The sequence below is a fragment of the Nannospalax galili genome, unplaced genomic scaffold (assembly GCF_000622305.1).
Source record: "Nannospalax galili isolate Female #2095 unplaced genomic scaffold, S.galili_v1.0 scaffold128, whole genome shotgun sequence".
Classification (NCBI taxonomy): domain Eukaryota; kingdom Metazoa; phylum Chordata; class Mammalia; order Rodentia; family Spalacidae; genus Nannospalax; species Nannospalax galili.
Window position 1 is genome coordinate 8,487,255 of NW_008360322.1, and position 14,910 is coordinate 8,502,164.

Sequence of the window (14,910 nt, forward strand, 5' to 3'; positions counted from 1 at the left end):
GGTACGGAAAAAAGAAAAGACACAACAAAAAAACCACAGTTTTGAAACTTCCAAAAAAGCCATGCTTAAAAAAAAAAAAAAAAAAAAAAAACACTGCTATGAGAGAGAGGTATTCATGAGAGATCATAGTAAATTGGAAAGTGTCAAGGGGCAGACAGATAGGGGAAGCAAAACCAAATGCACATAGTGGGCTAGGAAGAAGCAGGAAGAACCACGGAGTGACTCGATATGGGAGAGTTACACATTTTGAAAGAAAGAACATCAACTGCCCTCTTGGGCCAAGTTAGGTTTTTAGAGGTTGGGCTAGAAGTATTCAAGGATCATGCTCGGCCACTTTGTTCAGATGAAATGCCCCCATCATCTTCCCTGACTTCAATTTCTCTCCACCAGGCTGAAAACCATAGGCCAGCAGCATTTGCCTGTTGAAAAATGGGGATAAAAGATAGAACATGGGCTGGTGAGATGACTCAGTAGGTATAGGTCCTGGCACATCAGCCTGATGACCCATGTTTAATCTCAAGACCACACAAAGTGGCAAGAGTGATTCCCGAAAAATTGCCCTCTGCCCTCTATTCTTGTACCTCTCCCTGTCTCTCTTTATCTCTCTCCATCACTCTCTGTGTCTCTGTCTCTGTCTCTGTCTCTGTATCTCTCTCTCTCTCTCTCTCTCTCTCTCTCTCTCTCTCTTTTTGAGACAGGGTCTCCTTGTAGCTCCAGCTGGAAATTAATAAGGCTCCCCAAAGTCAATATAGGAAAAGAACAAATTGCACTTGTCCAAAGCCTGCAATTTGAGACAAATCATCACTACATGACAAGGAACACAGGAAAACTGGATTCCCTGAAAAGGCTAGCTGCAAACCAGGGTTAAATAAGTGAATTCTGTAAAGAGACAAGATTCATAAGCATGGCCTGGGAGGGGATAGCTAGACATACAGCTTAAGTCTTGAGCACTAAGTAGCTTTGATTATTAATACATGTTTATCTCTTTAAACTTCTATCTTTTCACATGCATGCTAAAGAAATAATGCTTAATTGAAAAGGAAATTAATCTAGTTGTTTTGTCTTGCTGAGTAAAGAACCCTTCAGAATGATGCATGTTAAAAATGATCAATAAGTATTAGAGTTATCTTCCCAATTAAGTGAGACTTGAATCTAATTATCAAAAAAAAAAAGAGAGAGAGAAATGACATCCTATCTGTCAGAAGAAGAGACATATACAGCATACTTAGGACAGAAAAAAAGGGCCAAGTGCCTTCAGGTGTTGAAATACGTGTTCCATGTAGATGAGAGATCTGACTTCCAGCCCTGAGTCCACCTTGATGTCAGGAACTGAGAAGAAGATCTAGTTCCACCAAGGCTACTCCATCACCCTCCATCTCCCTGCTCTCTGATCGCTTAATCTGATTCTCTAAATGCTTGGTGGTACCAAGATCTCCTCCTATAGCTTTGCGGCATTTCTTCCCCCTTTCTTTCCTCTTCCATTCCTTATTGCTGCCTCCGCTTTGCACGCTTGCTTTTCATAACTATAATTTCATGAACATTGAATTGTTGCAAGTTGTTTTTACTAGGAAAAGTAGAAAAACAAGAAGTGAAAATTAAGGATATTGAAGTATAATTTATCATTTATATTACATATTGCATATAATTTATTGAAACATATTTTTTCTGCTCTAAGGTATGGTTTTTCAAAAACTAATAGATAAAAATAGGCTTCCCAGCTCACCATCCAGGAAAGAAACATTGCTTTTATTTAGTTCAGCAGCAATCCTCTGAGAAGCACACCCTTAGAAATAACCCAGAAACCAAGTGAAATTCACTCTTCAGAAACCATCCTTCCACAGTTCCAACCAGGGCAAATCTAACAACTTTCCTTGTTTCATTTCTTCTTGGCTTTCTTGAAGTGTCCATCCTTAACACTTGACTCTTCAACATTGCTCAGATTTATTGTGATGTGTGACACAGAGTGGGAAGACACTAACTGATTTCCCCAATACTGTTTAAGAATTAATCTATAAGATTCTCCTTTGTTCATAATATTCCATGATCATCTTTTATGTTTTATATGCTGGAGTCATACTAGTATACCTGTAAAGACTGGTATTTTAAGATCCCCTTTTTCTGTAATTACTTAAGAACAATGAGAAATTCATGGAGTATGCAATCTCCTTTGTGACTAATATCCCATGATTAATGTAATTTATTACTTTGCCTATCAAAATGCATAAAGGGTAATATGGAGGTTTGAATGAGAAATGTCCCTACAGTCTCAGGCATTTGAACACTTGGTTTTGAGTTGCTGGTGCCACTTGGGGTGCTTTAGGAGGTGTTGTTGCCTCCTGCCAAATGTCTGTCACTGAGGGTGGGCTCTGAGAGCTCATAGCTTCACTTCACTTCCAGTTTTCTTTCTCTGCTTCCTGTTTGTGGTTGAAGGTGTGATCTCTCAGCTTCCTTTTCTGGCCACCATGTCGGTGGTTTGCTGGCCTCCCTCCCCCATCACAGACTCATATCCCTCCAGCCAAATAAACCTTTTCTTCCATGGTCACCTTTGGTCATTGTATTTCATCACAGCAACAAAAAAGTAACTAATACAGATAGTAATCTCATGAGGAGTTTTGAGCATTAATCAACAATATCAGGAACACCAGGCAGGTTGTCACAAATGAAATTCAGAGCAAATCTCAACTCTATCATCGATAACTGGGTTTTGTGTCCCCATAAAGAACTCAGTCCAGGTGTCTGGGGTGATGTAGAACACAGAGAAACCTCACTCTGCAGCAGGTTTGTTCTTTGCAGAAGATATCAGCTGATCTCTGTGTTTGGGTTTTATTTGCATTCATTCAGTGTCTGTAATCTGTAGATCAGGGAAGACAAATCAAATTCTGCTGGGGGAAGTTTTGCTCAGTCGCAACATGGTACTAATCATATAGATGCACAATTGTCATTTGTTGAAATCTTCCCAGTAAAACTTTTACTGTCTGGGTCAATAAAAATGCAACAGGATTTTGAAGGACCTGGACTATAAAGCCATACTCCCTATCTGAAAAAAAATTAGTCTTTCAAAAAAAATGAGCATCAAAAGTGAACTTCAGAATGTGTAAAGATCAAATGAGCTTGCCGATATACCTTTGTGGTTTTAACAGAAACATCGCTGCACTCTGGAAGGAAGACCAGACAGAAAAAAAGAATCTTTGACTTTTAACAAATTCTCCTGGATAGATGAAACACAAGTTCCCAAACACACAGTGATGAGACTTACTGTGTTTTAAAAATGTCAAATTACTGTAGTTTCAAAATGTGAGGCTTCCTTTAAAATTTTTTCACTAGCTACAACAATAAGTAGAGTCTCTGTATTGTTCCTATCAAGATCTGCAAATCGTTTTGCCAATTACAACTTCTAGTCTTCAACCTTCCTCACTTCTCGGTCTCCTTCGTTCATTCCACACTTCAGACAGAAGTGTAATTTGTAAATATATTTCTGTCACAGGTTTCTGTGTGTACGAGTCATTAATTTTAGAATTGATCAATTAATTCAGGTGTATGGTATAAGTAATTGCCTCTTGTAATACATGTTATATTGGTAAATTGTCATGTGCTGTTCAAGCTTGTAGAAAGCAGACCCTGAAAGTAAGGAAGCTTCCCTTGTCTCAAGCATGGTTACGTCAAGTGTCTTCCAAAACCCAGTTTCTGGGTCAGGCTGATGCCCAACAAGGAAAGGGAAAATTACAGCAATCAGTTGATGATACTAAAAACATGTGTCCTTGAGTACTAGTTGGTAAGCCATTGTCAAGAGACTATACTATTGTTTATCTCATAATATAAAAATGCCTTCAGTAGGAACAGGAAGCTGGAAATTGATTCTTGCAAAGGAAGCTCAATTGGGAACTCCAGCTGACTGCCTCAACTTCCCACTGCTCTTTGGTGAATGTCTTAAGCCCTCGATTTGATTCTGTTACGTGTTTGCTTTCTCAGTCAGGCTGCTCCAGTCTCTGCTGATGCTATAAACTCCTGATTTGGTGGTATTTTGCTATCTATCTGCTGCTTCTGTCTTCTATTTGCTCTTTTACTATTGCTTGTTGTATACTCAGTAAACTCACTCATTCAAAACTGAAAGCATAGCTATCGTAAATCATTCTCCAGACCACTCAGAGTATTTTGTAATTTGAACAGTTATGCCCAATAGTTTGAAGAGAACATAATCACATAATAATTAAGGAAAGAGACATTATGCAAACTCCAAACTCACAGAACAGATAAATCTGTATTTATTCATACTTGTAAGGGGGTTTCTTTCTAGAAATCTAAATGTTGGATTTCTGTAAGTAAAATTTCCCTTACAAGATTGTAAACAGGTTTATATTTCCAAAAATTCAAGTGACAAATAAGTTTTCTGATAAACAGCTGCTGCACAGGGTGAAGCAACCTCTCCTGTTCACCTTCAAACCATGTCATTTGGATTATAGAGTGATAAGCATCTGAGACACAGGATATTTAAAAGGATGATTTGTGTTGGAGGGAGAATTGGTGGGAGAGTCCTGGTCAGGTCTACATTTACGACAGAGCAGACATGCAGAGCATGAAGAAGAATCTCAGCATCTTTCAAAAACTGGTAAAAGCAGAGTTTTCCTTTCTAGCCAGCTGAGTTTTCTGTTGAGTCTAAAGTCTGATACTACAGAGAAAACTACTAGGGGGAAGTAGGAGAACAATAGCAACATCTAAGCCTCATCCACATTGGCAATGGCTAATAAAAGTAGATACAGGAACTGAGACTTAAATGTGTGTGATAGTAAATGCTTAGGGCATAATGCCAGCAAAAATTCTGTAGCTGTTCCCTACAGGTGAATTTGTTACCAATATTTTTATTTGTTTTTTTTACTTATTTTTAAATTTTTATTGAATATTTGTGCATTTCATATAGTACATCTTGATCATATTTAGACCTCCTCCCCTATCTGCACTCCCCCCATATCTTCCCCCACCCACCAGATATCATGCATTCTGTCACATGAGTCAATTTTGTGTCCCCAAAGTTCCCTCGCTTGTGAGTCCATCAACTGGAGCCTGGTCAACCTATCTAGTGTCCCTCCTTTAAAGGAAATTAACTCTCCCTCATCCAGCAATGATCAGATCCAATAATTCCTCATCTAAGGTTGGGACTTCCTATCCATTTCCCAAGTTCTATGCTGGTTTTTATAGGGTTTGAGTTTGCTATAATTTCCTCCTTTGACTAATAGATTTATTTCCCTATAGAGGAACTACTACAGAATTACTGATTTTGTGAGCAGGACACACAATGTGTAACTTTTGTGTTGAAATCTGTGTCTTGTTTCTCATGGAAGTTTTATGGAATAGAACATTTTCTAAATCCACCAAACGTCACCCAGTTTCTGATATTTTCTATTTATTAAAGTATAATGAACAAAACAATTACATATATTAAGTTTTGCAATGTGGTGTTTTGATACATGCATAGAAAAATCAGATGTTTAAATATGGTTATGGGAAATTACTGATCAAAGAATTTTAACTTTCAGTTATAAGATGAATAATTTCTAAACATCTAATGCTAATGTGAAATATAGTGGCTACAGTTAAGAGTGTAAGTTTCTTGTAAGTATCACATACACAAATACACACACAGACAACTATTTAAGGTATTAGATATGTTAAGTATTTTGCCCGTGTTAATCATTTCACTGTACATATATAAAGTTTTTCTCATAAACCTCAGTAAAAAAAAAAATTAATAAACCTTGTATCTCAAAAGAAAGAAAAAGAAAGAGAGGAAAGAAAGAAAGAAAGAGAGAGAGAGAAAGAAAGAAAGAAAGAAAGAAAGAAAGAAAGAGAAAGAAAGTAGGTACAGTAAAACCAATAGGTTGTGCCATGGGCAAATGTGTCATTCTTAGGAGAGTTCACAGAGACAGCATACATCTGTGTTGCTGGGATCGTAGACCCAGTGATCAAACAGCGCATCTAACAACCTCATCATTATGTGTGACACTGTACCATAAAATTTGGCCAATATGAATAAGGGCAGAGGTAGATTCAGGAGGTACAAGACAAAAGGTATTAAGAGAAATTTGTCTTTCTGAACTTCAGCTGATGTGTAGAAGGTATACTTTGACATAGCAGTTCATACAGCAATAATTGCACTGCATGACCCCAAAGCTAATTATAAGAAAACCATGATACGTGGCATATGTAAGTTTCAAAATAAAGCACAAGAGTCACAATAGTCAAAATGTCTAGTTAACAAATAAAAAAGACATTGCGTGCTCTTGAGAAAGTACTGATGTGAAACATACAGAAGTGGGTGACTGTAACACAATGAAAAAGCAATGCTCCTGGTGCTGGGCTGGGGGCACTTCCACAGGATGACTGCATATTCATTCATCTAATTTAAAAGAATATTCTATTTTATTTATTATTTCTATTTTATGTGTATGAGTGTATTGCCTGCATATAGATCAGTGCACCCATGTCCTGCGCTGCCCAAGGAGATCAGAAGAAAGCATTGGATCCCCTGGAACTGGAGTTAAGGACAGTTCTTAGCCACCCTGTGGGTGCTGGGAAATGAACCTGGGTCCTCTGCAAGAGCACCCAGTGCTCTTAACCTCTGAGCACTCCCTCCAGCCCCTACACATATAATTTCTAGAACCTTAAATGTAACCAACTAGATAGACAACTTTTCAAATACAGCATCTAGATTTAAAGTTGAATCAATTATTCATAAAGTGCACTGTTAGTATGGTCTCTGATTTTAAGCCCCTCTCAAGAAGCTAATTCTCTAGCATCTGAATCATGAAGGATAAAGACCATAGACCTTCATTTTCTCTTCAGATTTGGAGATGGAGGATTCTTGTATTAAAAAAGATCAGGGGCATTAAAAAAAAAAAAACATACAGACTCAGAACGTAGGTATCATTTTTTTAAAAAAATCAATATTCAGTTTCACAACCAGGGATCCATGGAGAGAGAACAAACCATGGAAAAACAAACAATTTCACAGCTATTAAGATGATACAAGTTCCGGGATTGGAAAAGAAAAAACAATCAGTTTTAAGGACAAGCAAGTGAAAGCTAGTTCAAACACTGAGACAAAATATTTAAAAATATATGGTAACAAATCAAAAGAGTACATTGTGTCTAAAATAACTAAAGCAAGTATTTTAAGCAAGTATGGGCCATGTATCTTTCCATCCCATAAATACCTACAACTGCATTTCATACTGAACTTGCAAAGTTCATACAATTGAATGGAACACATGTTAGTAAAGTCTGTACTGCTTCTATCCAAATTGGAAAGAATTAAAACAGTGTATGGTGGTTTGAATGAGAACTGTCTCCTTACTGTTTGGAGAGGTTGTGGAAGCTTTAGAAGGTCCAGCCTTATTGAAGGAAGTAGGTCACTGAGGGGCAGGGTTTGTGTATTTCTAATCTCTCTCTCTCTCTCTCTCTCTCTCTCTCTCTCTCTCTCTCCTTCCTGTATGTGGATGAATATGTAACCAGCCAGCTTCCTACTACTGTCAGCATGCTATACCTTACCCACCATTATAGATTCTATCCCTCTGGAACCATAACCTAATATAAACTCTATCTTCCTTATGTTGCTTTTGGTCATGAGATTTTATCACATCAACAGAAAAGTGACTAATACGGTGGGCAAAGTACTTTCTGTCAGTAGCTATTATACCACAGACTTCATAAAATAATATCTGACAGGTGTTCTCATTTCTTTTTATTGCTGGGGAAAAAACACTAACCAAAACCAACTTGGGGAGGAAAGGGTTTATTTCATCTGACATCTCCCAGGTCACAGTTCATCACTGAGGGAACCCAAGGCAGGAACTCAGGGCAGGAATCTGGAGCACAGACCATGGAGGTACCTTACTGGCTTACTCTGTGGCCCATGCCCAGCCTGCTTTTTTTACACAACACAAGACTACCTGTCTGAGGGTGACACAGCCCACAATAGGCTGGGTCCCCCTACATCACTCAACAATCAAGAAAATGCCCCACAAACAGGCCCACAGGCCAATCAAATGGAGGAAATTCTTCAACTGAGGTTCCCACTACTCAGGTATGTCACACACAACAGGTAAGGAATTTAAATTCAATACAAAATAGGAGCCTTGATTTGAAGGAATATCTTCAAGTCATGGATCATGTCTGCAAACAAACATAAGCAATGAAACATGTTCATATATAATTAGTAAAAGAATAACCTAGATTAGTGGACATTTACCACTGTCGTATTTTCAGTTCCGCAGTAACACAGACATTTACTTGTGGAAACCATTTCAACTCAAGACTAACAAGAAAGATAGAAAACACAGATCAGTTGGCAGTTCTCCCCACAAAGCAGCAGGCTTGACCAAAAAATTTAACAGATCCTGGAGGTAGGTCATCTTTATGTAAGGGTGAATTCAAATTTTACAAATATGACTATAAGGCTAATTTGTAAACAAATCATAAAACTTCTTAGCTGGCTCAATGCTTGAATCTATACTTTTTAATTTGAACAGCATTTATGCCGATGCAGGCAGTTGTTAGCTGGAGTTAAATCCCAAGTCACTGAAGGGGACCATGGCCAACACTGAGCATGCATTCATAGCTGTCAAGTCTGATGGGGTCTAGCAGGAATTTGTGGGAGGTCATCAAGTGTTTTGAACAGAAGGGATTCGACCTTGTTGGTTTGAAATTTATATAGGTTTCAGAAGGCCTTCTCAAGGAGCGCTACAGCTACCTAAAGGACGGCTGTTCTTTACTGGGCTTGTGAAATGCATGCATTCAGGGACAGTGGTTGCCATAGTCTGGGAGAGGCTGAATGTTGTGAAAACAGGTTGAGTGATGCTTGGGAAGATCAACCCTGAGAATTTGAAGCCTGGGACTATAATGGAAATAGAAGAGCACATCAGATGCTGAAAGCTTTTGCAATATGGTGGTAATTAGAAACTTTGGAGCAGGAAAAGCCCGAAGATAAAAATGGGGGAGGTGAACAGGAATCTTCCTCCACCTGTTGAAGTTACTCAGGATAGAAGTCTTTGTTTTACAAGGCTTTCACATTCCTATAACCTTTGTGGCTCTGTGTTACCTCACTTAATTATCATGTATACGCTATGTACCTTTTGCTTACATTCCTCACATATGAGTATAAAAGCCTCCCAAAATGTGAACAAGGGGTTGACTCTTTTTACTGAATGATCCATGGGTCAGTCCCGCTAGCATGAAATTAAACTCCATCTCCTCACCTGACTTTGGCTGTTGGTCTCTGATTCTTCTGTACCATTTCTGGAGGCCCAAGTGAGATCAAGTCGCCATACCCCTCGGTAATAGTGGCTACTGCTCCTGGACCCTGCAGCCCCCTCGGCCCCTGGAATGGAGAAGTGCACACCCCCAAAGAATTTACTCTTTGGGGTCTCCTCCCAGGAGACCAGAAAACGCTGCATAGCATGTGAATGTGAGAGTGATGGTAACGGTTCTACAGCTATGCCTAGCAACAGAATCTGACTTGGTCTCACCCTGCTGTTCCACTGAGGTCATGTAACCTAAACAGGGACTCACCTTTGGGTGACTGAGTGCAGGGATTTTATATGTGGCATTAAGATAAGACCTCTTAAGTCACCAATAGGTGGCGAGCCAGGAAGGCATCTGAACAAGGGAGAGAATAGAGTTCTCACTGCCTCCTGTGCACACATGACATATATCCAAGGCACCTATAAAATTTCAAATGGGTTCCTCTCAGTCCAAGTGTCAGACCCAGACTTCCCCTAGGTGATGCTCGACAACTTTAAACTAAGCTATACGGGAGATAATGGCATTACGATAAAACCTTCCAAATTAAAAACTTTCTGTGAAGTCTAGTGACTTGATATCAGGCCATGCTGTGGAAAAATCCCTGAGTCCGGATGCAGGCTACTAGAACCCTAAAACCCAGCTTCATGCTTACGAAAAGAGGAAGGAGAACTGCAACATAGTTATGAGAAGGCTATGGAGGAAGTATTCCTCCTCCTACCCAGATTTAAAAGATGGGTACCCACTTGCAAAAGACCATCCTAATCAAACTCCTTGACTATTGTGTTTTGGGTGCACCTAGTTTTTATGTAATTATGTCGTATGTGTCTATGATAATAGTTTTCCATGTGCTGTTTGAGATTTCATGTAATTATGTCATATATGTTTGTAATTCTGTTATGTATGTCTATAACTGTCTTCATATGTTGTTTCTGTCAAAACAAACTGGCCACTTAAGTTTTTCTTTTCATTCTTCTGTTGTGCACATTTGGTCTGGTTTGTGTTGCTTTCAGACCTCTAAAGGCCTGAAAAATTGTTTGAGGAAACTGAACTCCAATAGTTATAGGCTTTATTTAATATATTAACTCATCTTCCAGAGCTAGAGGTGAATTCTGGGGCTGGTCTTCGTGTCTCATTTTTCTGGCTTTGTCCTTCATCCTCTGTTTCCTGCAGCAGGGTTGTGTATGCAGGGTTCTGTATGCAGGCAGATGTGGCCTGGTTGGGATATGGGTGCTTTTCTTCCAGGGAAACTCTGCTGACTTGGATGTAGCTCTGCACTTTTCTTCCTTAGAGCAACTCTTTTAACTGTAGCTCTCATGCTTAAGTTTGCATTGAACTGCCTTTACATTAGCTGTTCCTAAAATTCCCATCAACTACTGAAACTGGTAATCCTGGTTTGGTTTGAATCTCTGAAACATGAGAGAGTTCCCCCAGGCTCCTGGAGATGGCTACGTCGCAGATATGCTTCTGTTTCTCAGGGAGAGGATCATTTGAAATTCACAGACTCATTCATATTCTGCCACTTGGATCAGATATAAGAACTGATTGCCAAGATGGCCTGAGCCAGTCTGTTGCCTCCAGGAGAACAGCCTGAGACAAAATGAGACAACAACAATGTGTTCAGAATAACTACTTTTATTTTTTAAAAAATTATTTATTTAATAACCACATACTTAGAAGAAGTATCTCATTATATCAGCATCGACATATTCAATAAAAATTTTCTGAGCTAGGATGCATCTCTTACAAAATTGGCTGTACATTTTTAGGTTTACAGTTGAATTATTACAGTTATAGAATATTGTACTCAGTATAAACCCTAGAAGACATAAAATTAAATGAGGTTTTAACCTTCAAAAAACATCTCCATTTCATTATTAAAATACAGAGACTCATGCAGAAAACTTCATTTTTAAAGCAATTGACATTAAGATGTTTGCACATGTGTTTCTAATCTCTATATATCAGATTATTACTAGTCACAGTCAGTTACTTTCTGAGCATGGATATAAAGTCATCAGGTAGATTTCAATGATAATGTTTTTCACATATACTAATTATTAAGGAGCAAGTTTTTAATGCTTTGAAGAATTATTATATTTTTAAACATTATACTTTTTTAATTTTTAATAACTACATGATTAGAAGCTTTTCACTACAGCTTTAACATATTCAGTAATGCACTCCAGAGCAACAGTACATCTCTTTCACAAGTGGGTGCAAGTTTCTAAGTTCACAGTTGAATTAATATAGTTATATATTATTGAACTCAGCATAAACCCTGTAAGATATAAAAGTGGATGAGTTTTTAGCCTTTAAAAAAGATCTCCATTTCATTTTAGAATATATTGTTCCCTGCAGACAGACTCATTGTTTTTGCTACTAACACTGAGATGTTGGCGCTTCCCTCACTAATCTGTATGTATCTGATTATTACTAGTCATAATCGGTTGCACTTGGATCCTTGGCACGTGTGTATGTCTATAAAGTCTTCAGGCAGATTTCAATGGTATTGTTTATCACCTCTACTAATTAGCATGACATAAATTTCCATGCATCCTCCTCAAATATAATACATCTCATTCGACTATACACCCACTTCCCAGATAACACCCTCCCATAGCCTCCCTCCCTCCACCCAAGCCCTTATACTCTGATGTCCCTGCCACTGTCTGCTGTGTTGTTGGGACCCCCATCCATTCCCTACTACTTGCCCTCCTCGTGAATCTAGTCAGCCTATCTAGAGAGAGGTCTTTGTTTTAGGAAGGTTAGCTGTTCCACATCTAGTAGTAATCAGTTGTCAATATTCCTTTAAATAAAATTGCGGTCTGCTATTAATTTTCCCAGTTCTATGCTAGGTTACTATCTGGGAGTCCCTTTGGCCCCCTGGCCAACAAATCAAAAGAAGGTATCGCCTGTCTGGCATTGTTGCTTGTTATGTAGCCTTTAGCTATGCATAAGGACTCTTAAATTATATTGGCCCATTTAATCTTTGGTTATACTTTCCTTTTGGGTGTTTAAGGCCATACAGCTGGTCCAGATAAACCAATTTATTTTTACTCTTAAAGTCTAAAGTCATTCTGTTCCACAGGGGTCACACAGGCTTGGGAGGAGCCCCTGGCTCCTTTCTTTTACCACTTCTACCTTGTGAAGATAAGTCAAAGGTCCTGCTCAACCATGGTTGGCTTCTCTTGGAAGCATGGAGGAAATGATTCCTCTGTGTTGACCTTCCACCTTATAGGCTGGACACTGGTTCAAGTCCATCTGGTGGGGTCTCCTAGGTCTTCTTGATCAAGAGGACAGGTGACCCACCACCATTATAGGACATTTTGAGAGATGCTCAGAGTCTCCTGGAAATAGTCAACCTAGAAGGGCAAGGAGCAAAAAGTGTCCTTTGTGTCCTTCTGACCAAATTATTATAGGCCTCAAAGTATGTCTGTTACACACCCAAGAAGGTTAGTTCCACCAGTCTGGTACTTTTAATTACTGTGTGTCATGTAGATAAATCTTGGGCAAAGACCAGTTGTTCTCAGATAAACCTTAAGTAGACACATATTTCTTGATCCGCTGTGTATAATGTGTCAGTAGAATGTAGGATTAATATGGGTCCCTCTGGTTTTCAAAACTAGCTAGGCATTGTTTATCTCTCACATTGTCTCACCCCTCCATCATGGTTTTCCCACTTAAGGTACCCCCATTTCCCCCCTTTCTACCTTACTAATACCCTTCTCCTATGGTCCTACCTCTCTTTAGCTCCTTCTTTCCCTTTATCCCCTAGAGTCCTTGTATACCCTTCCCTCCACCCCTCCCTTAAACCCAATTTTTATCCATATCTCCCTTATTAAGGCCTGTTTCCTACTGTTCTTCTCTTCAGGTTCTTTCTTTTCCTTTACCTCCCTGTTTTTCCTTTCCATTATCCTGCTTCCTGTAGTTATGTATGATTGCATACTTATTTGTCAGAGTCTTGTTCTAGGATACACATATGAGGGAGTGCCGGTGCCAGCGGCTAAGATGGACAGTACCTGAAAGGGGGAGTGAGGATTGAAAGAAAGAAAAGGAGACAGAAAAGATGCTTGGGAGGACTGACAGTGAATACTGCAGCCCGGGTTTATTTCAGCTCTGCCTTTTTATACAGAAGAACTCAATTAGTTACAACAGCTGTTTTTCCCCACCTGTATCTGAGGGTCAAGGAGCGGTCAGATCAAAGTCTTCTTTGATCCTTTTGTTTACCACTTTTGCCTCCAGGTCAGGTATTGTGAGGCTCTCCATAAACACCTTCCCCCTGAATAGGCCAATTTAGGTACTGGTTTGCATGACACAAACTCGGTAAACAAGGCTGCCACAGCTCAATGATTAGCAGCTCCCAACAAGGGAGAAAATATCTCGATTTTTTTTTTTTGAGTCTGTGTTACTTCACTTAGTATAGCAATTTATACTTCCATCCATTTACCTGCAAATTTCATGATTTCATCTTTCTTTACTGCAGAGTAAAACTCCATCGTATAAATGAACCACATTTTCATTATCCATTCATCAGTTGAGGGACACTTAGGTTGCTTCCATCTCTTAGCTATTGTGAAAAGAGCAGCAACAAACATGGATGTACAAGTGTCTCTGCAATAGGATGAGTTCTTTGGGTATATGCCAAGGAGTGGAATAACTGGGTCAAATGGTAGGTTCATTTGTAGTTTTTTAAGAGTTCTCCATACTGCTTTCCATAGGGGTTGAACCAGTTTGTGCCCCACCAGCAGTGGATGAGTGTTCCCCTTTCCCCACATCCACTCCAACATTTGATATCATTTGTTCTCTTGATCTTAGCCAGTCTGACTGGGGTAAGATGAAATCTTAAAATGGTTTTACTTTGCATTTTCCTAATTATTAGTGATGTTGAACATGTTTTAAGATGTTTCATAGCCATCTTTAGTTCTTTTGAGAACTCTCTTTTCAGCTCCTTAGCCCATCTTGTAATTGGGTTGCTTCTTGTCTTGGATCTCTGTTTTATGAGGTCGTTATATATTGTGGTTATTAAACATCTGTCGGATGTGTCACTGGTGAAGATTTTCTCCAATTCTGTGTTTTTTATTTGCTTCCTTGGTTTCCTCATTTGATGTACAGAAGCTTTTTAGTTTAATGAGGCCCCATTTGTTAATTTTTGCCCTTGTTTCCTGAGCAATTGATGTCCGGTTTGGAAAATCCTTTCCTACGCCTATATATTGTAGGTTATTCCCAATGTTGTCTTCTAACAGTTTCAGAGTTTCAGGCTTTACATTGAGGTCTTTCATATATTTGGAATTGACTTTTGTGCAGGGTGAATGATAGGGGTTTAGTTTCATTCTTCTACAGGTGGAGGTCCAGTTTTGCCAGCACCATTTGCTGAACATGCTGTCTCCTCCAGTGAATATTCTGGGGCTCTTTGTCAAATATCAGGTGGCTGAAATTGCATTTACTTATATTTGCATCTTCAATTTTGCTACATTGATCTATGGGTCTATTTTTGTGCCAGTATCATGTTGTTTTTATGACTACAGCTCTGTAATACAGCATAAGATCTGGTATAATATTCCCCCTGGCATTGCTCTTAGTGCTCAGGGTTGTTTTAGCTATCCGAGGTCTTTTCTG

General features: G+C 39.0%; 1 pseudogene; it reads left to right on the forward strand.

Annotated features, from left to right (window-relative positions):
• Nucleotides 1-8,577: 8,577 nt before the first annotated feature.
• LOC103727430 overlaps nt 8,578-14,910 on the forward strand; it is a 16,068-nt pseudogene continuing 9,735 nt past the window's right edge.